Below are 24,547 nucleotides of genomic sequence, written 5' to 3'. Positions count from 1 at the left end.
TGTATATATATATATTTATTTATTTAAAAAGACTAATAATAGTATGTTATGCATCGATAGCAGCAACAGCTTTTCCAGGTTCTGCAGTCATCTGAACAAAATTATAGACATTCAGCACATCCCATTAAAAAAAAAAAACCAAAGAAAAGAATAATATCCAGACAACAGCAAAGTTCTGTTGCTGTTGTGGTACCTGGCACCATTTTTTCTATTAGCCTCTTAATCATCATCTGGAAAGAGAACATTCTAGATAATATCATTAAATGTAGCTCTGATAAAGCACAGTCCCTACTATGTATCATAAAGCAGGTACTAGATATTTTACATTCATAGAGGTATGATACAGTACTGTCCTACATCAATAATACTAGATTCAGTTTTGGTTTGAAATTTACTTTGCCTGCAAATAAGATTGCTACCCCTGCTTTTTTAGTCACTAGTCTATCACCCTTAAATCATTTGAATTAAATTGAAATCAAGAAGCAGTTCAGAACATGTCTGCAGTGAACAAACTTTTCAATATAGTATGTTTACCATTTAATGGCTCAGACAGAGCGAGGATGCAAGACCCCTGATCTCAGTTAGCTGATTGCTGAACCCCATGATGCTGACTGACCTCGGAATGCAAGGCCCAGATTGAGTTCCCCATCATTCTGAATGGTTGAACTCCACAACGTTCTATTACAGGTTTCCCACACCCTTTCTTTAAAGATGTACAAAGTTGGGAACTCAGAAAAATACCCTTGACGATCACCTCTGTCTTTGCAGAGTGGGTCCAAATACTTGCACAGTCAGGAGGTCTGAGAGTGCAGGGGGCGGGGAATTATGGGGTTCAGGGGCGCCCGCGCGGCTACCTTCCCGGCCTACCTTCCCGGCGCTTGAGCGATGGCTGCTGGGTCAGAAGCAGGCGCGGTTCCCCTTCCTGCCGCGGACTGGGGCCCGTCCTCCCTTCCCGGCGCTTGAGCGATGGCTGCTGGGTCGGGAGCAGGCGCGGTTTCCCTTCCTGCCGCGGACTGGGGCCCGGCCTCCCTTCCCGGCGCTTGAGCGATGGCTGCTGGGTCAGAAGCAGGCGCAGTTCCCCTTCCTGCCTCGGACTGGGGCCCGGCCTACCTTCCCGGCGCTTGAGCGATGGCTGCTGGGTCAGGAGCAGGCGCGGTTCCCCTTCCTGCCGCGGACTGGGGCCCGGCCTACCTTCCCGGCGCTTGAGCGATGGATGCTGGGTTGGGAGCAGGCGTGGTTCTCCTTCCCAAGGTGGATCGGGCCCGGCCTACCTCCTGGCGCTTGAGCGATGGTTGCTGGGTCAGGAGCAGGCGTGCCCTTTTAATTGTTTATTTTGAGACAGTCTCATTAAGTTACCCAGGCTGGGCTTAAATCTACTATCTCTCTGCCTCGGCCTCCCAAGTAGCAAAGATTACAACCCTATGCCATCACACATGATTCTTTTTCTAGTTATTCATTTGTTATTGTTCTCTAACCAAATTGTATTATGATCAATCTATGTAATATGGATCATTTAAATTTGTTTAGGCTTTGTTTAGTATTCTTATTAAAACAAAAAGAACATTATTCCTCAGTTGTTGCTCTAGGGTTTGATTAGATGTAGCTTTAAATTGTGTATTGAATTTGAGAATTCTATCCCTAGCACCAGAAAAAAACATGTATTCATGTCTTCTATATTCCTACTGACTTTTTATTTAATGTCTTTATTATTGTGCTATAAGATTGATTTTTACAATCCTATTGTGAAATCAGACTTATCAAGTCTTCCTGTGGTTCTATTTTTATTTTATTTACTTCAAAGCAATATCATTATTTATGTGCAAGTTTAGCACTGTTACATTTTCTTACTGAATGAAACTTTACAATATGTAGTGACTTGTCTTGGTAATGCTTTGTGCTTTTTAGTCTATTTAATCAGATAATACTAATAGAGATATGTCAGCTCTCTTTTATTTAGTTTCCAGCAGACAGATCTTTTCTCATCTTCATACTTTAATCTTGCTATTTGCTTCTGATTACTTTCCATCTTATATACAGCATAAAAGTGAATTATTTTGATCATGGCAACCTTTTTCTTTAACTAGAGAATTTATTCACTTTATATTTGTTGTGATCACTGGTAGAGTTGGACCTTATTCTACCATTTTATTTTGCACTTTCTATTGCCCTTTTATTTTTTCACCCTCTTCTACTTTGCCTTTTTTGGATTAATTGATTTCCCCCTTAAAGTTATTTATTACCCCTCAAGTGGGATGGAGATTATCCATCCTATTTCTATTATTTTAGTTGCCTTAGAAATTTCATCATGAACATTTAACAGAATACATATATATTCTACCTAGCACTCAAGGAATTTAGGACTCTACCTACAATTATCCTTTGCCTGTCGAAGGGCTATTACTGTTCAGTGGGTTTTAAAAAATGATAGGCATAATTTTCTGTACAACCAACTTTATTTCATTTACCCACATGTTAATACATTATTTTTTCAATTGTGGAAAATTCCAACTTACTATTTATTTCGTTATGCCTTTTCTGCATTCTGTCTGCTATGAACAGCCACAAGGCAGGAAAAATCTCAGAGAGCAGATACAATATCATTTATAGCTTCTTTCCCTCATCATCACATTCCCAGTATGACAACCAGAACCTAAGGTTCCAGGACAGAATCTCAACCCTGGGCTGTGCAAAACTGAAGGATAATGGTCACCTTTAAGTTAAAAGAGTCTTGGGGTAGAGTCAAGCTCATGGTCATAACTAGTCCGATTGCTGGGCAAGTGTTGGGAGAGAAGAGACAAGGGACATTGTGAGCTGCTGCAAGAAAAAGTGTCCTGAGTCCCCAACTTGCCAGTTTTGTTCCACTGGTGATCAGCAGTCCTTAGCTTGTCCAACCAAAGATAGCTTGGGGGTCAGTGGGGGGCCTTCAGCTTGTAAGCAAGGGTGCTGACTAAAATGCCTGCATGTTGTCTTCTGTATCAGTGAGACAGAACATCTGACTAACAAAGGGGAGAAACAAAACTACACACAAACAATAAATAAGAGAATTTCTTCCTAGCTACAAATAGAACCAGCCTGTCCATAGGAAGCCATGGCACAGGGTGTGGTGTTATGGGCAATAAATAGCAAGCTTCTTCCCTACAAGGACTCAGGTCCTTGTTTTCCAGTTTCCCTTTGAGAGACTAAAAACTTGCTCTTTTACTTTTATTTGTTCACTATCTCACTCTCTAGAATTACTGTGTATATTGAGATTTCACGTTTTGAGAAGTTGTGAGTGGATGGGATATGTGTGTGTGTGTGTGTGTGTGTGTGTGTGTGTGTACCAGGGATTGAACTCGGGCCCTTGCGCTTGCAAGGCAGGCACCGTGCCACTGATCTAAATCACTGGCCAGGATCTTTTGTGCATGTGTGGATGGGAGTTTTAAAGAGAGCTGACATTTACTGGATATTTTACAATACATGGTGGCCTCCTTTATACATAATTGAACACATTTATTCCATTTACATAGCAATACAACTCTATTAAATTAATATGCTCATTTTACTAATGTGGAAACTGAGGTCCAGACAACTGATATTGAGCTGGAATTTGAGTCCAGATCAGTTTGATTGAAAATCCTCCTTCTTTCAATCTTATCATCATCCTAGATGAGATGTGAAAAATGAGAGGCAATACAGGTTCGTGATTAGAGACTGCTCCAGAGTGGATAATGCCAATGGTCTCCACACAAGACCACTCACTGGGCCTTATGGGCACCACTCACCCAAAGCCATGGGTGGGAAGCTTGAGAAGAAAGGGAACGTCTTCTACACTGTTCTTAGGAAAGGTCACTGCATACGGAGAATAGGTTGCTCCCAGAATACAGTAGCACTTAACACATAAGGAGTCAAAAATTACAAGCACCCACTGAGGCCAGGTGGTACCATAAACGATAAGATGTAAGTGTGCATTAGACTCTACTGTGCATCCACAGACCAAAATCCACGTCCAGGTTATCAGGCAGAGGCATCACTTTCTTTCACTGCACTGAGCTCTGATCGCCATTACCATGTGGGAAGAGAGGCTAACCTTGCTTTATCTTCCATGTTTTAAGGTCCAGAAATCTAGATTTTTGAGTGACATCTCCAGATTTTTTCCCCCATGTTATCTGTTTGCAAATTGGCATCTGTTCCATTGCTGGGCAGTTCTTGAGGAACAAAAATGGTACCCAGATGCCATATGGGCCACAGACAGGGGATGGAAGAAGGAGAGAAAGCCAGGCTTGTGTTCCAGAGGAGGCATGAAATCTCTCCATTGGTGATAGGAATTGATTGAGTTACAGGTTCAGTATGGCTCCTTCTTGCATCACCTAATATTTTGGGCTCATAAACCTACATATAGGAAAAAGATTACACCTATGCTTTGTATGTTCCTATGATTATGTCTACACGTATTGTATTTTGAGGGTGTGGTTCCTAGAGAAGAAAGAAAATTTGTGATGCATTGAAGCATAACAGGATGCTAAAATGCCTGACATCGGTTATAGAAGTCATGAAACTTAAGTTCGGTGCTGCAATATAACGTGAACACTGTGAGTGTCTCATCAAGATGGAAAGTGAGCACAACTTCATCAGAAGGGTGGCCCTAAAATTCTTTACCATTAGCCTCCCTTTCTCTGTCTAGGTCCTTCTCTCTCTCGTCTCTCAGAGTAGAAAAGAGAAAGATTTTAAGTTGTAAAAAAGGTACAAAAGAAAGATGAGCAACTCTGGAGTCAAACAGGCCTGCTGCGGTCATTCTCCTTCGGCATTCCCTGAGGAGGACCGTGCCTTCCCATCCCACTGACTGAGGGCTTTGTCAACAGAAGGTGAGTGGACGCATAGCGTGCAATTTCTGAACAAAAGCCCCAACTGTGTGGTTTGTGTCCATCTCTGGTCCTTCCCTTTATTTCTGAGAATGGACAACCCTGCCTGGGTCCCAAAATGAGAAGTTTCACCCATAGCCACAAATTAAATGTATGCTGTGAGCAGCCTTCAGATTAGGGGGTGATTTGCTATACTTCAGCGCTGACTGATACACTTGGCTTTGCCTCCTCTGGTTGTACAATCTTCAGAAAGTTGCTTCATTGATTCAAACCCAACATTTACCTATACTAGGAGATAGGTTTTGTCTAGAAATTGGTGTCCACAGAGGAATAAGTCCTGCTAAAAGGACTCACTCCATGCGGTGGTGAATGCGATGAGTAAAAGAGCTGTTAATGGCCAAGGCAAAGATCAGGGACCTCTGGCCCAGTCAGTGAGATCAGGAAGGACTTTCAGGAAGTATCCATACTAAACCTTCCTTCTCCTCCTCCTCCTCTTCCTCCTCCTCCTCTGTTTCCAGATGGCCTCTGAGATCTTACTGCTCCCTCCCTCCTCAGTGCCAATCACTGAACACACCAAACACCGAATCTCACAAAGAAAGCTCAGGTCCACAACTAACCAGTACAAGCCTCTCTGAGTAGGTAAGTATCAAATGATTGTCATGCACTGCTTTGCTTGGGAACTGACTTAGCAGGAAATTGGTAGCTCTCAGAACCGACCTGGTTTGGAGGGGCCTTGATACCATTAGTCCTAGGCACCAGGGCAAGGACATGAAGGGACTCAAATCTGAAACCCAAGCAGTTGCATCCTCACCACAGTCTACAGAGAATGGCTGTTTCTGAGTAAGCAACTTACTGTGTTTCCACACACACCAGCCCAAATGAAGAGCTCCCTCATGTGAACAGAATGGATTGCCCAAGTTAATCCCAGAGTCTGTTGGGGTGAAGTGAAGCATGGTAGAAAAATAATATGGAAGACTTGTTGCTGGGAAATCTATCAAATCTAAACATGAAAAAGACAAGAAAGGGGTAAAACAACAGTTAGATAAAAATAACTTAACATAAAAATAAAATAACAGAAGAACAAGGGTTCAAGGTGCTAAATCCTATAGTTGACTCCCAAACTGGTTCAAGATACGTCATTACAGTCCTCACATTTTGATTTTTCCTTCTTTGTGTACTTATTTACTTATTTTTAGTTATAACTAAGCACAAAGATTATTAGTGGTGCAGATTCAGACTAATTCACTTGATTCCTGTGCCTGCCATGTTTGACTAATATCCAGTAAGAACAGGTAGATTTCACTGAATGATTCACCTCAAGTCTCGAGAGCCTGCATATATCAGTCATGTTCTAGGCCCTGGGCACAGAGAAGTGATAAAGTAAAATTTCTGTTTCATGGAGCTCCCTTCCTTCCACTTTGATGTGCCCCTGGGATGTGGCATTGTCAATATGCCCAGCTAGGCAGCACACCAAAGTTTCACCCCTCTCCGGGTTTCTGGGATTCTTCTGAGGCATTAGCTTCATCCGTGTCTTCTCATTAGGTTTGACAGTAACTCTGGGAGGTGGCTGTTGTTGATCCTATCTCAGAGCAAGGAGACTGAAACTCAGAGTCTCAGGAACCACTGCTGCTCCGGGCCCCTGAGCCTCACATGCACTGTTACTTCCTCATTCCACTGTTGGCTAGGAGGCAAGTCACTGTGGGATCTCCAGCACCCTTCAAAAAAGAATCCTTCTTCAGTCTCAGCGTATGAGACCCATAGATGGACTCTGAGGACACGTCAAGTGAAATAAGCCAGTCACGGGATATACATTGTATGACTCTACTTACATGACTTACCTAAAATAGCCACATTCACAGAAGCACAAAGAAGACTGGAGGCTTCCAGGAGCTAGAGGAAAGAGGCTAAGGGGCAGTGCAGTGGATATAAAGTTTCAATTATGCAAGATGAAGAAGTTTGATAGATCAGATGTATCTCATTGTGCTCATATTTAACAATCGATCCTTCATCTCTCCTATGAGATGGAAGTGCCAGGTAAGTGTCCCGGGAAGGGAGAAGGAGAAGGAGAAGGAAAGGATTTCTGGAATTCTTCTCCATCTGTTGTGAAGGGAGGTTGCTTAACCAATGAACAAATATTTACTGGATACAGATTCTGTGTCAGGTATTCTCCTAGGAACTGGGGAAGCAACAGCAGACCAAATTGATAAAATTGGTGCCCTAATGGAGATTAGATTCCTATAGTAGAAGCAATAGTAAATAGACATCTCTCTAAAGTTATTTCAGACTAAGGTGTGCCTTTGGATTAAACAGGTAGAGTGGTGCGATTATATTTGGGCTAAGTTTTAGATATGGTGACTTCTGTGAGATGGTTGCAGTTGAACTGAGATGTGAGGACAAGAACAAGCCAAACATGCAGAGAACTAGGGGGAAGGAGAGCCAGGATTCCTGGGGCTCAGGCACAAGCACTCTCATAATTGAAGACAGCATTTTCATGATATCTAAAAGCTGCGGGAAGAACAGACCTGGGCTCATGGGAAGCAGAAATCAAAAAGTCGCAGTGGACATCCGAGTGTGGACAGTTGTCTACCTGTTGCTGACACTCAATGAAGAGCCTCTAAAACCACACAGTACAGCATGTCTCGGAACAGTGACAGGTACAGAAATGGTCAGGCATTGTAAGAAACCTACTTTTACATGAGCCATAGGATTTGTTTAAGTATGGGTGGAGTCAAAAAAGCAAGTGTTTGTTTTAGCAGATGGTGTTTTCTTGAAATAGTTACTGTCTTCCCACACCTTAGGAAATTGTTTTTCCCCAGAAGGCAGAGAAGTTATGAGGACAGGAAGGGTTCAGGAGTCTGACCCTCCATCATCCCCATGTCTTCTTGTTATCAGGCTGTCTTTGGAATCAAGGAGCTGTCAGACTCCAGGACAATGAGTGGGCAAAAGTGACACTGGCTGGAGACTAATGCCATTGTTTCTCGAGCCAGTCTCTCTACTAACATGATCCATTGCTTATATGTAACAGGAACATTTAATAAGCTGTGGGTACCCCATCCTTGAGATGCTGAGGATACATCATCATCAGTTTGAGCACCTGATGGCCAAACCCAAAAGCCGGAAGACCACAGGATAAGGGTCAAATGCATAATATTGCTCATTTTTTTTCTGCACACAGCTTCACCTACTGTGTACACACCATCATGACTATTTTTAAGTCACAACTGTAGGGTTGAGTCATTATGATGGCAGTCATTTGGCTCCCAAATATGAAAGGGGTCATGCGACCCTTTATGGAATAAGATTACTGATCTGACCAGTTAAATCTAGAAGTGTAGCTGTAGAACTTTGTGGCCACCTTCCTCCTTTGTTGCTTTGGCATCCTAGATCAGCTCCCAGGCAAAACTTCTTGTCTTCTCGTAGATCCACAGTTGTATGAAGAACCCTAAGGAAAAAAACCTCAAACAAGTTATCCCACAGCCAGATGACCTTGATACTGGGAGATAGCTCTGAACCTAGAAAATTCTCCAGTATCCAACACTGCTTAATCACTTAGTCATATTAACTCTGTCCATCCACTCCCAGAAGCTAAAGAATGTCCATTACTCTAGGAACCACACTCTTTCTTCAACTTCACACTCTGACTTCATGCTTTCATTCCTATCTGCTGCCTAATCTTTGTCTCATGTTAGTACCCCTAATAGGGACTTCAGTTGGTTTTATGAAAAAATATTGTCACTTGGAATAGTGTTTTCTGGCTAGACCAAGTCAGAGGTCACCAACAAGCCTGTATTAGTTGCTTTTCTGGTTGCTGGGGAAATATACCTGAGACCCAAAGTTGAAGGAAAAAGGGTTTATTTCAGCTCACATTTTGTAGAGGTTTCAGCCCATAGCTGGCTGGCTGCAAGGCAGGGTGATATGGCACAGGAGCATCAGAGAGGAGAAACAGTCCATGGCATGGCAGGATAGGCAGAAAGCAGCAAGCAGCAGCAATAGCTGCAATCTGCCATCCTTCCCTCTCTCCCTTTATATTTCATACAGGCTTTAAACCTATTGATTGGTGCCACCCACACCCAGGGTGGCACTTCCATTATCCACACTCTTAATTCCAGCATAACACCCTTAATCCATTCACACACCCTAATCCAGCCACCCCTGAAACTCCCCACCTATGACCACATGAGGCTTTGGGGGCTATGTTTAGATAGAAGCCCCAACAAAGCCAGTACCTTGCCTACCCCTTGGCTTATGTGTCTCCAGAGTTCTTTAGCTGGGGTCTCAGTGGAGGTTGTCACATAATCCCAGCCTGATAAATTCCATGGAAGGACTCTATTGTAATGGAGGGTTCTGAGAATGGATCTGCTCTGTATTTTGATGACAAAGTGTCATTTCCTTCTGGTGGATTGAGAAAGTCCTCAGAGCTCTCCAAATGCAGAGATGGGGGGTCAGCTGAGCCTGGCTAGGTGATACCTGCCCTGCAAACTTCAACATCATTGGCTAAATATTCATTTCCCAAGGACCATGCTTCTTTCCAGGACCCAAGGTAGTGTCTGCTCAGGGAAATGTCTTGCATTTGATATGTCTGCAGGACTGTTTACTCCCCCAAGGAATTTTTCTTAGTAGGACATTGCTTTCCACAGCATTTCACCCAACTGGTCTTTGCACAAAGTTCACGAGCTACTCAGAGAGGTCTGTTCTGCCCACTCCCCAGAATCCTCAGTGAAGCATGAAAAATTCAGCCATTTGGCTCACTTAGATTTTCCAGGTGTCAGATGTTGGCCAAGAAATATACAATGCTGCTAGATGGCACTTTTCTTTTTTCTTTCCACCATGTGTGTGACATTGTGCAGATGCTGATATTCAGGAAAGAAAGATTGGCTTGTTTCATTAATGAAATATTCATGAAATAACACCAGAGAAACTTGACAAGTCCTAGATGAGCCATTTATACTTTTTCATATCTCCTTCCTGTTCTTTGCTCATCTTAGACACTGTCTTAGTCCATTTCCTGTTGCTATAACAAAATACTTAAGACTGGGTAATTTATAAAGAAAATGGGTTTACATTTCTAGAGGCTGGAGAGTATAAGAGCATGGCATCAGCACCTCTCAGCTTCTGGTAAGAGTCTCGTGTTACACCATAACATAGTGCAAAAGTGAAAGGTCAGGTGGCCATGTGCAAAGAGAAACCATGGGAGATGAACCTGATCTCTAACAATCCACTCTCTTAGCAGCTAATCCAGTCACACAAGAACTGCATCAATCCCTCTTAATGACCTAATTACCTCTGAACCATCCCACCAGCTCAGAACATTGTTACATTTGGAAACAAATTCCAACATGAGCTTTGGAGGGGACAAACCAGATTCAAGCCATAACAGACGCCTGGAAGTTTCATTGTCTGCTTAACTTTCCTATCACTTGGCAATGTTATTTCATCAGACATATTCTATGGCTGTTCACATTATCTTTGATCTTAACGACTTTCTAATAATACTTTGGGATGGATATGATGTGTCTGAGTATGGTTGTTAAGGGTATGGCCTTCAATGTTCACTAGCCTCATTTAATACCTAATCATTCCCCCAAATGTCAGTTTCTATATCTATCAATAAAATAAGCCAATAGAAACTACTCACAGGGAGTCATCAGACTTAAAAATGAGATGTCATATAATGTATCAACAGGAGAGGTCCTTGTGGTAATGAACAACTCTCCAAGTCTCAGTGGCTTAAGAAACAGTTATGTTCATTTTTCCTTCGTGTTACTCATGCGTTGTGGGTTAATTAGTAGTGGGGAGGGGGTGTGGTGTGACTGTTCAGTGTAATTGTTGAGAGACACAGGCTGGAAAAGCAACCATATGTCACTTCTCTTTACAGCTCACTTGCAGGAATAGCCTCTCTTACCTGCAAAGAGAACTCGGTGCATTTTACTTAGTATTCCAGAAAAGAGAACTAGGAATATTGGATAATTTCTGCAACATAAAATTGGGGAACTATATATATTATTATAATCATTTCCATGACATATTCAGTCGGACCTCAGCATCCATTGAGGACTGGTTTTCACACACCCGCCTCCTAAGGATACCAAAAATCCATGGATGCTCAAGACCCTTCTAAAAAATGGAATGGTATTTGTGAATTACCTATACATATCCTCCTGTACAGTTTAAATTATCATCTCTAGAGTACTTATACTACCCAAACCATTGTAAATGTTGTGAAAAATAATTGTTACACTGCACTGATAAGGAACAATCATTAAAACGGTCTGTACATGTTGAATAGACATGAAGTTTTTTTAGTATATTTGATTATGTTTGGTTGAATTTGTGCATGGGGAACCCTCTGATGCTGATGGAAGGATACAAGTAAAGTTGTTAGCATAGTGTCCCAGGATCCAGGAGTACACAGTAAATGGTAGACATTATTGTTATTGCTGTTGTTTTTTGCCATCTTTTAAAAATTGTTTTGGCTATTGTAGGTACTGCTTCAATGAGTAACCTTATGGATAAGCTTTTCATTTCTATTGTTTACTAAGGATTACTCCCAGGAATAGAGTTAAGTGCCTAAGTTTTGGGATCAGATAGGGGAAGATTCAAATTTTGAATGAAACTTACTTGAAGAGAAACCAAGGCCAGAAGTTATACTTGTGGTGGGGAAAAAAAAAAAAAAAAAAAAAAAAAAAAAAAAAAAAATTTTCATTTCTTGTTTACTAAGGATTACTCCCAGGAATAGAGTTAAGTGCCTAAGTTTTGTGATCAGATAGGGGAAGATTCAAATTTTGAATGAAACTTACTTGAAGAGAAACCAAGGCCAGAAGTTATACTTGTGGTGGGGGGAAAAAAAAAAAAAAAAAAAAAGATACAAGGTCTAGCCTGAGACCCCAGGTTCAAACTTGTGTAGTTTTCTTTCCAGTTGTTTTCCTTCTGTATTTAAATAAGCTACTTAACAATTTTCATGCCTCCATTTATTCTTTGGTAAGACAGACACAATATCTTGGCATCTAATGGGTGCAACCTACACTTGGTATTCCTTCTTTTGCACAGAAGCAAAGTATCTTTATGGCTATTCCAATAAGCATAGTTATTGGACAAAGGATGTTTGTGGTTAGTCCATTAAATATTTAGACTAATGATTTGCAATCCTCAATGTGTATCACAACCACCTGGGGAACTTACAAACACTGAAGTCTGACCATCACCCTAGGGATTCTGATTTAATCGGGCTGGACTGTGGGCTGACCACTGGGATTTTCAAAAGCTCCTGAGGTGACTCAGATATTTGGCCAGGTTTAAGAACTGTTGACTAGTGGTGATCCTTGAACTTGACGGTGCTGTGGAATTTCAAGGGCTTGTTAAAACCCAGATTGCAGAGACTCACCTCCGGAGTTTCCAATTCAGTATTCAGCAGACATAGGGTAGAGCCTGGGAGTTGGAATTTCCAGAAAGTTCTCTGGTGATGCTGCTGGTGGTCCAGGGTCCCCACCCTGAGAGCCACTGGAGGGAGGGTAGGGGGTGATGCCATCACTTTGTGTACACCTGTGCCCTGGTGAAGGGCTCTCAAAGGGGCAAGTTTGAGCAGGCAACAGAATGACAAAATGTCCTCAGTACCTTTTCCAATCTCAAGGGCTGATACTCTTTCTATAGAAGGTGTCACTACAGGCAGAAACCCGTGACAACAGTCTGGTCCTCAGCTATTTTATTTTATTTTATTTTATTTTTTTATTTTAGAAGCTGGCAGCCAGCTGAAGCACTCAAACTGGGCCCAACTCAGAGAGCTTGTGCACCAGCCCTCCTGTGAACCAGACATTGGTCTCTCTCTCTCTCCCATTACCTCCATTAGTGCGGTTATTTGTGGCAATTCCTCTTCCTGTCTGCTCAGGATACAAAGTGCTGACTGGGAACCTGCACGTGATGTCTGAAACTTCCAGAACAGAAAGCAGCGATCGGACTATCTCTGACCCAGGTAACCAGAGCGGCAGGGGGTAGAGTGGAAGACGTGACGTACAGGCAGCCTGCGTGTGTGGGTAGAAGAGGAGCAGCCAGGGTGCGTCTAGATCCAAATACCCCAAATTGAAGCTGGCTGGCCTTAAGGTACCTGAGCAGTTTAGAGACAAAGCAGTATTTTTCCCCCTTCTATCATTACTCAAATAAATGCAGTTACGTGGAGGTGGTATGTGTGGTACTGGGGAACCAAAGGGGAAAGGATAGGGATAGAGATATAGGATTTTGCACACTCTCTGAATGACTGACTTGTACATTCTGCGGTAATGTAGGCGTCCTGAGTTTACAGAGGGGAGAAATTCAGTCCTACAGACTTGCTTTGGCCGACCAAAGCATGTCGGGATTAATAAGAAAAGCAGGAGTAATAGCTAACATGTAGCCCTGACTCTGGGCTGCACACTACTAAACTAAGCCACACACTATGCTCAGCTCAAGTGACTTGCTCAAGGTCTCACATCCAACAGGGATTTGAACCCAGGCTCTTTGGTCCCAGAATCCACGTTCTCCGTCCTGCAGGATGGCTTGTGAGGAAGTTCAGGATGTGGAGCTGAGTGCTCTCCAAGTCTGTGGTCGATGTGGTGGTTAAGTTAAACTGTGACAACTTGGTAGGCTTGGGAGCCAACCAGGGATTTGGTAAAGCCCTCTGGGTGCATGTGGTTGGGTCGCATTAGCATGACCTTGGGAACTTTCCTCTCTGGCACTGTTTCTGTGCTCTGCTTCCAGGGCACCACGGACTAAGCAATTTTGCTCCACCATGACCTTCCACCCTGATGCCCCATGCGTGATGTCTCCATGCACTCCAACTATGGACTAAGACCCCTGAAACCATGAGCCAAATTAAACTTCTCCTGTTTTGTGGGTGTTGGGCACTGGGTTCCAGAGATAGGAAAGCTGAATAATTTAGTCACATTTTGTGGGCTGAAAGCTGGGCCATGGCTCCTAGCTGGACCAAGGATTGATAGGTCATATGTGATGCCTGAAGATGGCTCCCTTTTGGAGGGGCCCCTCTTCCTGAAGATCCCTCATGCAAGGTGCTGCCTGGCCACCTTAGGAAACTCTTCTATGAGTATGCAGCACTGACCTCACCGTCCCCACCTTCTGGGTCACCTCTCCCCTGCACCTACCTAGATGTGCCTCCTGAGCCTCTCCCAAAGCAGCACCCCTTGCTGTCTCGCAGGCACCACACACTCTTCCTCTTTCCATCCCATAGCTCTTTCCTCCTCTCTTCTCTCACTGGCCAACAGGAAAAGTGGACCGGGAATTGGTCAAGCTAAGGTCTGCCGCTGCTCTGATATTTATTGACCAGGCAACAGTTGACAGAATCCACAGCATTGTTCATAAGCAATGACAGTGGTACCAGGCAGGCCAGGCTCACGTCCTGGCACTGCTACTTCTGGATCTGGGGTGAGAGACTGAATCTCTCTGGATCTCCAGTCCCTGACATGTAAAATGGGGGCAATAATTCTGATCTTATTCAGTTCCTGAGAAGACCAAATGATCTCAAGCCAGTAAGGTGCTTAAAACAATGACTAGCACAGTGAACAAGAATTCAATTAATGGTAATTAGGACAGCAGTTATTATGATGACTTCCCTCCCTGGCCTCAGTTTCTCTGGAAGTTGGATTGACTGATTTCTGAGGTCCCTTCCAACTCCAACATCCTCTGACTCACTGGCACCCTTCTCATTTCTGGGGTTTTTATTAGATTGCCACAACTGACTCATCTTTCACTATTTCTCTCTGTTATCATCACCATCCGTGAAAAATATACCCTCCTTCCTTTTGTACTCAGACCATTGCCCCTTCTTCTTGGCCCTGGGGGGGCTGCATAATCCCAGCCAGCCATCTCCCTGTGTGCAACCATCACTTTGAGTCAGATTCCGTTGGATTTATAAGGCACCAGAGGAGTAGGTAGTCGATATGAATAACCATTACATTGGGGAGGGCTTTTCTTCTCTCTCTGACTGATGACAGCTAAATTACTGCTAAATATAGGCCCTGAATTTGCATGAATCTGCAGCTTGCCACAGCCAGGCTGGGGGTTTTATTGACAGCTGAGGCACTGGAGGCAGGCAGGCACCTGCTCTGTACACCTCTTCCTGAGGAAGTGTGGAGTCAGGCAGAGCACGCCCCTCCCTCACCTCCTCTCCATGCACTCTGCTCTCCAGGCTGCCAGTTCTGATGGTTCCAAGAAAAAAGGTTGGACTGTAGATTTGAATCCTAGATGTGCCATCCAGCCGTGTGATCCTGAACAAATTATATAACCACTCCATCTTCCTCCCCCTGCCTCAGTTTCTTTATTGGGATAATGGAGACAATAATAGCATAAAATGGCTGATATAAGGAGAAGTTCTGAGCTGGGCTGCTCCAAATTTTTATCTTGTTGGAGTAGCACATTTGCTTTCTTTGTCCTTAGATTATTGCTTCAAAATCCCAAAATGGCAGCTCTGGGCATCAAATCATATTACTATCAAATTTGAGGCAGAAAAAAAGAGGCAGCTTTCCTCGTCACCTACTTCCCTTTTCATCAAAAAGTATCATCTTTCATAGATGTTACCAGGAGACTCCTACTCTATAGCTCACAGCAATAATAATAACAGCAATAGCAACATTTATGGAGCGCTTACCACATGACAGGTGACTTTCCATGTACTTTCCATGGGTTAACTTCATACAACATCCCCCAAATAGATGCCATTTCTAAACTTCAGAGAGGTTAAAGAACTTGCCCAAAGACAAAAGGTACCTGTGTGCACTGAGATCTGATCCCACATAACTCAGCTGTGTTGCTCAGGAATTTGAATGATGATTACAATCACTTGTTCAAGCTTAGGTCACAACTGATGAAAGATGGGACCCTGGGGCTGCAGCAAACATTTACCTTCCCAAGCAGGTGGGGCTCTGTAAACTAAGAAGAAAGGGCAAACAGCCCGGGGAGAAGCCAGAGTTGTCTGTGCTATTGCCTCATTAGCTTGTTGGAAAGTTAAGAGACAAACAGTTCCTGTCCTAGTCTGTTCAGGCTGCATCATAAAATGCCACAGAGTGGGTGACTGAAACAACAGAAATTTTTATTTTTCTCAGTTCTGGAGGCTAGAAGACCAAGTCTGAGATGCTTAGCCTGTAAGTGCAAACCATCTCACCATGTGCCCTGTTTTGGAGTGAGGAAGAGAACGCGACAGCTCTCTGTGGTGCCTCTTATAAGAATGCTAATCCCAATTGCCAGGGTCCCACCCTTGTGACCTTATCTGATCTTCATTACTTCCCAAAGTCCTCATATCCAAATACTATCAAATTGGGGGTGAGAGACTCAACACATGAATGGTGAGATCCTCAATTCAGTCATAGCAGCCCCTGAGTACCTTTTCCAAAGTAGATATCTAATAAATGAGTGTCCCTTCTCCTCTGCCACCTCCTCCTTCTCCTCCTCCAATTATTGATTCAATTAGTTATTTTAGACACATGCCATGAGGCTGACCTCAAGACACTAGTCTAGTTGGGGAAAGAAGACAAGAAAGAGTTAAGTCATGACTCACAGTGCCGTTTGTCTAAGGGCCAAGTGCCTGAGCTTGTTAGGGAATGTGCCAGATGGAGCAGTGGGTCCTGCTTTTCCTGCCCATCATGGTGGCCAATCTGCTGAACTTCCAGATCTATCCTGGGCTAGGATGCATCAGAGAAGATCCAAGTTAACTTAGTGACAGGTTTTTGGACATCCTGAGCTAGACCATCGAGGATGGAAAAATCTCAGCTGGCAAAACCAGTTTTGGAGAGAGATGATTTTCTGAGGCTGGGAAAAGCTGGACTAAATAAATGTGTATGAGGCTCAAGCTTCAAGCTTATGACATCATCAGAAGACACTGAAGGGGAGATCTGGGTGAGGCGAAACAATGTGCCCAGAGCCAGGTCCACCCCAGAGTGTCAGCTGGCAGAGCTCTTGGCGGACTGATACCTGAATAAGGACTGGGCACAGGGACAGCACCATTGCAAAGTCAGGGGAGATATCACCAAAGAAGGAATGTTGGCATTAAGAAGCATGCTTGGAGGTACCAGTTGCCATGTGGAGGAAGCCAGAGTGAGAACGGAAATGCATCCTGGCTGCCTGAAACTAATGCTGCCTTCTCAAAAAGCCAGCCAGTGAAGGACGACCAGAGCTCAGTTCAGGTCCTCGCCAAGAAGGGGTGTTGTGGTTGTGGAAATAACACATGAAAGGCCACGAAAGGTCACCTCTGTGAGCCAGTGGAGCTTCCAGCATAGGACAAGTGATAAGGAGGCCAGGATGCCCAATGGCACAGCTCCCAGATTGACCCAGGTCCAAATCCGAGCTCTGCCATTACTAACGTGTGATCTTAGACAACGACTGAAACCTCCAAATCTTATTTCCTTTCCACCTGGTTAATGCAGACGGCGGTCACTGAGGGTTATGGGATGGGTATGCAAAGTGGTGCAGGTGTCTACCACACAGTGGGAGGGGGACTGTGGCTCTGCCTTTTAAGGCTAATAGACCGGTGGATGGATGAAGGCAGGCTGCCTCTGTCACCTGTGGCCTCCTGTCACTGACAGCAGCTACTCGAGGCTCTCATGATGAAAGCCCAGTGTTGGGAAGAATGTCACACTGGGAGCACTCTTTGAACCCTTCCTTGATGGAAGATGAATCAGTGGTCAGCTTCATTTCACAGACAGGCCCTCTAATCCCAACTTTTCATCTGCTTTTGTGGCGTCCCCAGGGTGTCTTCAGTCAGGACGCAGATCTTTTGCTTTCCAAGACTAACCCTTCAGAGAGCGAGGCTTGAGGCTGTATCTGTCCCACCCCCAACCCCGGATGATCCCACCTGGCCTTGGGGCTTGGATTCTAGTGACATTCAGGAGGGTCCTGGGCAATACTCACCCATCCACACCCCTTCAGGCACTGCCCATCTGTGGCCAGTCCTAATCTCCCACAGAGCCCAGTGGCAGGTGCTTTTGTCCTGGAAGCATCAGTGAGATAGAAACATGTTTGAATGGTCTGAGCACAGGGCAGAGACATACTGGTTAGAGATGGGGTAGCTGCCTGGTTTGCCTCTCACTGGCTTCCTGTCTAGGTCACATTTTTGTACTCACTCCTTCCTCCTTCGAACCTCCCAAGAGACTGAGGATGCCCAGCTTCCTGCCTGGGTCCTTATCTGCCCCCCCACACCCTGCCAGGGTGGGCCTGGCTAGTTTTCTCCTGAAATTCCAGGAAAGGCCTGGCTCTATATTTTGTTCTCCCACAGTCTCTACCCTGCATTCCAGAAACATTTTTCTTTATTCATCCTACCAGAGGCACTGACTCCCCCCTTGGACCATGAGCTGATGGGGTGGATGTGTCCAAGCTCTCTGAGAACTTGGATTCTGTCACTGTGGCTGTCTTCCCATGACACCAGTTCTGTATGTAGTTACTCTGCGCCCTACTATCTTCCACTCTCGTGTCCCTGGATGTATCTGCCATCCTCCCAGCATGGCCAGCCACCAGCCAGTTTCTGCTCAGCTGTATGGGCATGTCAGCTAATAGGATGGATGCATGAACTTTAATTCCCCTGTGGACTTCAAATTTAGATACAAAATATTGCATTAGCATGCAGGTCCAAAGCTTTCTAGAAGTGGTTCAGAAACCTCCAAAATGTTTTAACACAGTGGATGTGAGCCCTCTTCAAGACCTCTGATCATACACACACTGTGTCTTGTTCCTCTTTGTGTCAGTTGTTCCTAGCCCATGTCTGAAGCACAGTAGGTGCTCAATAAATATTCTCTGGATGAATAAATGACCAGCGAATACAAGGACGAAGATGTGATGCATCCTGAATCTAATGGAGCAAGGAAGGAACTTGCTCTCCAAAGACCCTGGAACATGCGTCTCTGCTCTGATATTTTCCACGATGGGGAGGTTCCTCTTACACAAAACAATTCAATGCACCGATTCTCTTGGACAAAACTGAAGTCTATCCTTTTTCAGCTCCTACCCTTTGGCTCAAGCTTTGGCCTGACAGGCTGCCCAGGAATCAGCTCACCTCTTAGGCACTTCAAGGCAGCTCATTAGAAGCACAGGCATCACCCGCTCAGCATCGGCCAATGCCAGTGATATTTGCTGCACGTCCAGTTCCCTCCTAAGGCCAGTTGGCACAGGGGTGTGGGGTGGGTATTCTCCAACCTCTATGAGGTGTCAGCTGCAGACAACCCTTTATGAGGTCTCTTCCCAGAGTGAACCACAATTTTCTGGACAGAACAAAGAGCATCAGAACAAAAGAGAGCTTTAGAGTTCATAGGAACCAATCACCTTAATTTACAAAGGAGCCGACTGATGCTCAGAGAGGGGAAATGGTCATCCTCAGGTCATGCATCTGGAAGCAGAGTCCAGCTCCCCCAGCCCTTAGTCCAGGGCTTCTCTTCTTGGACGCTGTAGCCTCCTTCCTGTAGCCCTTGGAATGACACTCAGGGGTGGCTAGAGTCCTGTCCCTCTTGACAAGGTTACAAATATCATCTCCCCTTGGGTGGCTGGACTTCCCTGCATCTGCCGCGGGCTGGAGTTCCTTCCTGCTTTGCTAAGTGTTGGAGGGCTGGGAGTTCAAGCCTTACCCTCTGTGTGTGTTCTCTCAGCTGTCAACAGGTGAGGTATGCCAACTCCTCATGCAGTGCAGGGCAGTGTTTGCAGTATAATTTCTGGAACCAGACAATGCAGGGTTCAAATCTTAGTTCTGCCACTTCTCAGCTGAGTAAATGGCAGAACTTCTGGGTAAATGGCTTGACCTTTCTGAACCTCAGCTTCATAAACTACAAAATGAGATCACAGGACTCTTTGAAGTTTAAATGAGGGCAAGGTGTTAGCTGTTATGACTGCTGAGTCTCATTCTGATTCCCTACTTGCCAGAGCCAGCAACTAAGCAGAGATGTGGGCCCTGTAACTTTCTGTGCTATAAGAAGTGGTTGCCAGCATACTCGAAGAGGAGCTCAGCAGGGCTCCCTGTTTCTAAGGAAACATGATCTGCAACAGTGCATCCAGTGAACCCCTCTGGGAAGTTGCTTCCACGGGACAGTGTTACACAGTGACTACAACAGTGTTGGCAAACCTGTGGCACGCGTGCCACAGTGGGCATGCAGAGCCCTCTCTGTTGGCTCTGGATTGTAATTGTTTTTTTCTAACTAAAACCTCAGTGTTCACGTTTGATCGCAGTGTTGGCACTTTGCAATAGATAGAAAAAGTGGGTTTTACCTTGTCATTTGGGCACTCGGTCCCTAAAATGTTCCCCATCACTGGGTTAGAGCCAAGAGCCCTCTGGGCCTGACTCCTTAGTTTCACTTCCTAGACCTCAAGTTCCTTTGCTTCTCTTTGACTCCGTTCCCTTACAGCAAAAGGGAGATGATAGTACTGCCCCGAGCTTTGCCCTGCGAGAACAAAGTACCAGGTGTAAAGGATGGCGTCTGACGTCCATTATATCGTTAGTAACGATGTTAGCTAATATTTATGGAGCACTTAGGCTGTGCCAGGCACTGTTTCAAGTGCTTTTGGATATATTAATTCATTTAATCTGCACAACAATTCCACGAAATAGAATTTTTATCATCTTTGCCAGCGCAAAAATGAAGGCGTGGAGAAGTTAAAAGTGACTTGCTGGTGACTTAGATTTGCAGCCAGACATTCACACACTGATTCCCCACCTGACACCCGTGGAGGAGTCACACAGGAGAGGAGTGGCTGCTCAAGCTTTCCGATTGGTAGTAGAACTTGCCGTCTATGTCAAGGAGGCATGAGGCTGTCTGGAGCCATCTTTCTCCTGAAAGCTTGGGCCAGAACCGAGGATACAGCTTTGCATGATAATGGAGGGTGAAAGAAACTGACCCTGGCAGAGCTCAACTGCTAAATTTTCCATGCAACAGTCATTGACTGCATTCCTAGGCTAAAGCCCAGAAGCAAAACGGCTGTTGGTTCTATCTCCTAGGAGCACCTGGCAAAAGGAATCTGCTTTTTAGACTACTGTGGTTTAATTTTAACTGTGGCCTACACTGAAGTTGGGAGGATGAGCAAGGCAGGGGCCAAGGCAGGAGGAAGACAGGGCTCGGGTATCGTGACATAGCCTGGGTTCTCTGGTCTACTCCCAACCCACAGGATGCATGGCATGTGGGGTTCCCTGATCTACTCTGAGACTGACTGGGCATATCTTGGGCTCCAATCTAGCAGCATTCAAAACTAATCTCAAATCTCCTGGTCTCTCCTAAAATGAAGTCAATCCATCTTTCTAACCCTCAGCTTTCTGGGAGCTTCATAACCAAGATCTGTAAGCTGACAGCTAAACTCAGTCTAAGAACCTTAGAAAACTCCTAGACCACCTTACATCTGTCTAAGAAAGACCTGCAGTAAGGAAGCAGGTCCTGTTTCTGTTACTACTACCAACCCTACCAGACTACTCCTGTGCCCAGCAACACAATAGGAGTCATGCTACTTCTATGCATACTAGGAGACAAGGCTGCTTCTGTACATAGCAGATGGCAGCTATTAAATAAATATTATTTCTGCCGTAGGGTAGAACTACCTTGGAAAGTTGACACTGAACAGGAAGGCAGATAGGCAGGAAATAAAAATACCTGGTCAGAGATAGTAGTGAGCAATAAGCAGTTCCTGAGCAAGTGGTGCTGATGATGGCAGGGACAGGGAGCATCTTAAATGATTAGCAGTCCAAGAGACAGTGCTGAAAACCTTTGGCCCACTCAGCCCTGCAGTCCTCACGTGTGGCACTCAGCATGCACAGGTCCTTACTGGTTCCTGTAAGCAGCAAGTGCTTAGAAAGGAAATGCAGTGAAGTCCAAGCAAGCAGCAATCTGCACTCCCAACAGCCACCCGCTCTCCAGGCAGAACAGGACTCCCGGTCAGAGTTTATGACTCCAGGATAGGGCGTGGTCTTCCCCAGAGCAGAGCACAGCACACACTTGTGCAGCCAGGAAGCAGTGCCTGCCTCTCCAGGTGAGGTTCTGAGGATACCAAGAGCCAGTACTCATCAGGAGACATGACTCAGGGAACCAGGAGATAGTACTGGGACTCCACGAAGATTGTAACCCACACCTCGGGAGCAGCAGGCAAGGGGGGGCACTAATCCTGGGCAATGGTTTCTTCTCTCCTGGTTTTAAGTGTGCAGACAGCTGTTAACGGGTTGGCCAGAAAATAGCAGCCCCACCCTATCACTGCTGGGACCACTTGATCAAGCAGATTTTGGATGACGTCCTTAAATAAGAGTACGATTCTCTGCTCTGGACCACTGAGCTAAGAGAACAACCAGGCCTGAACAGCCTCACATCTCAGGGAATGGATAATCCCACCTTTAGAGTTAGGCTAGGGCTGGTCTGCAGTGTGTTGGAAAGATCCTTATTACACTATACCTTTCATATTCTAGAAATACTTTATGCCTACATAATCCTCTGTGAACCAAATTCCTTGGTTTTTAAAAATTAATATACCATGGATGCATCTATATCATCTGCCTTATCTTTTTCACGGCTGCCTATCTTTCATTCCATAATATCCTATAATTTACCTAATTAGTTTTCCATTGCCTGACATTTAAATTATTTTCCATCTTTCAGTATTTCTACCAATGATATCAACTTGTGCTCCTTATGTATGAGTGTACCTGTAAGATAAGCTCCCTGAAGAATGCAGATTACTGCATCAAAATATATATACTGTTTAATATTTCTTTAAGAGAGACTTGGAGGTTCCTTTGGAGAAAATTGTGGATGGAAGATGTGATGGCTGTTTTGGCACAGTGTATGGCAAGCATAAAGATAACCTGAAGATATACTCTCTTCACTGAGAATCTACTGCCATGATTACTATGAAGCTAGCTTTGGGTGTAGCTCTCACTGTCTCCCTGGCCCCCATTGTGCTCATCAAAAAGGATCAGCTGACATGCTATGCTTGCAGGCCCGACCTTGGGGGAAACTGGTTTCATGGTGGACAATCTGGTTCCACGGTCCTTCAATTCCTTGATGGATGGCATCTTCTCATTTAGGACATGGATCTCAGAGAATTCATAAAGCGAGGCCAGTTGCATAGGTAAGCGGTTTGTGCAGTTCCTGTAGTGACCATTTCCCATCATGCTCTGCATACTTCACTGTGATACCCACTTCCGGTTTGCCACGGATAGTTTCCTGAAGGAAGACTGGCCACCCCACAGGCCCTGCAGCTTCAATGATTTCTCAGCCTCTTCAGTTCTTAAGAAGATTTGAGAAGGAAACACTTGGCAGAGTTATTCACAGCCCATCATACCAATCAAAGCAGGCAGTGGGTGAGGAGGCTCAGAGCTCCAGCCAACCTGGCATTGAGAGAGGTTTCTGGTACTGGTGGTAGTGTAAGGGCTACGTGGATCGTGGTAGACAGCTAAGGGCAGGGGACTGGGACCCTGAAGGCCTGGCCAGGGTGAATGCTGTTCAACCCAAGAGTGACTGAAGCAGGAGCCATCTCTGCTGAACATTCGCCCCACTCTTGTCCTTTTGATAAATGTCACCAAATTTTCCAGCCTTCACCAGTTTGTTCCACAAACAGCACACAAGAATGCCTACTTCACTACCCCCTAACACTGTGTCTTACAAAACCTCTGAATTTTGCCAATCAGAGGAAAATAATGTCTCATTTAAAATGTGCATTTCTTAAACTATGAAAGATAGTTTACATATTTTAAAAATATATTAATAGCCATCTACAAATATTTTTCTCTGAGTTATTTGTTCATGAGTCTTCTTTTGGTTTTGCACATTGCTGTTTCCTGATGATTTATCTGTCATTTTCATATCAATCTATAATGGCTTTTGACATATTAAGTAAACGAGGTCTTTGTCATATGAGTTGCAGATATTTTTCCCAGTTTGTTTGTTGACTTTTGAGTTTATTTATAGTGCTCTTTGAAGTTCACAAAATTTAATTTTTCTACTCAAATGACTCAATTATTTACCTTTTCAGTGTAGTTTGTGTCTTGCTTAGAAAAGCTGTCTCCACTCCATAATCATTAAAATAAAAGTTCATGTCTCTTTCTTATAGCTTCATTGCATTATTTTTCATGTTGAAATCTTTGCTCCATCTGGAATTTGCTGAAAAGTGAAGACAGAATCCAGCCTTTCTTTTGTAGAAGGCCAGTTGCTTTTCTCAATATACCTTGTTGGATAATCCTTTAGAAATGATTTGAAATACCATATTCATCATCTGCTAAATTACTATATGTTCTTGGATCTCTATCTGAATTCTATTTTCATTTATCCACCTGGCTTCTCTTAGCACCAGTTTTAAGTATTATAGATTTTTGTTATGTTTCAGTGTCTGGCAAAGCTTGCTGTTTTCTTATTCTTTAATTTCAGAATTTTTCTGGCTAGTGTCATATTTGTTTGTTTTTACATAGATTTTAAATCAGCTCCTCTGCAGCCCCTAAATTCTTCAGATATGTTCATAGAATCACACTGCTCTGTGAATAGTTCTCTTTTCCAGAGGGACAGCAGAGTTTCCTTGTGCTGAGGTCCTTTGGATAGGGCTATGTCCATGAGTTTGGAAAACAATGTGATCAATCCAACTTCTTGGTGAAGACACCTCACATAAGATGTTCTATAATGAAAAGAGTTCAGTGGTTAAATAAGTTTGGAAAACCTTGGGTTAAATGATGTTAAAAGTTAATGCCTTACTGAGCACATACTATTGGGCACCCGCTATATATATATATA

At 44.2% G+C, this 24,547-nt stretch overlaps 1 long non-coding RNA gene across 4 annotated transcripts in view; it reads right to left on the bottom strand.

Moving 5' to 3' along the window:
- Window positions 1-1,280: 1,280 nt before the first annotated feature.
- Window positions 1,281-24,547, bottom strand: part of LOC104876965 — a 228,846-nt gene continuing 205,579 nt past the window's right edge. For 3 of the 4 annotated variants that reach the window (XR_004518550.1, XR_004518551.1, XR_784466.2), the window contains 5 exons: window positions 21,431-21,608; window positions 20,061-20,233; window positions 18,862-19,510; window positions 17,724-17,802; window positions 5,469-8,280 (listed from right to left, as the gene is read on the bottom strand). This is a non-coding gene — a long non-coding RNA (uncharacterized LOC104876965). Of the gene's footprint in view, window positions 1,318-5,468; window positions 8,281-17,723; window positions 17,803-18,861; window positions 19,511-20,060; window positions 20,234-21,430; window positions 21,609-24,547 lie in introns of those variants that run through there. The other variant, XR_004518552.1, reaches the window with a different exon arrangement.

This window comes from Fukomys damarensis, unplaced genomic scaffold (assembly GCF_012274545.1).
Source record: "Fukomys damarensis isolate Sample0158 unplaced genomic scaffold, DMR_v1.0_HiC HiC_scaffold_23, whole genome shotgun sequence".
NCBI lineage: Eukaryota > Metazoa > Chordata > Mammalia > Rodentia > Bathyergidae > Fukomys > Fukomys damarensis.
The sequence above is the reverse complement of the archived record's forward strand: the minus strand, read 5'-3'. Positions and strand labels throughout refer to the sequence as shown.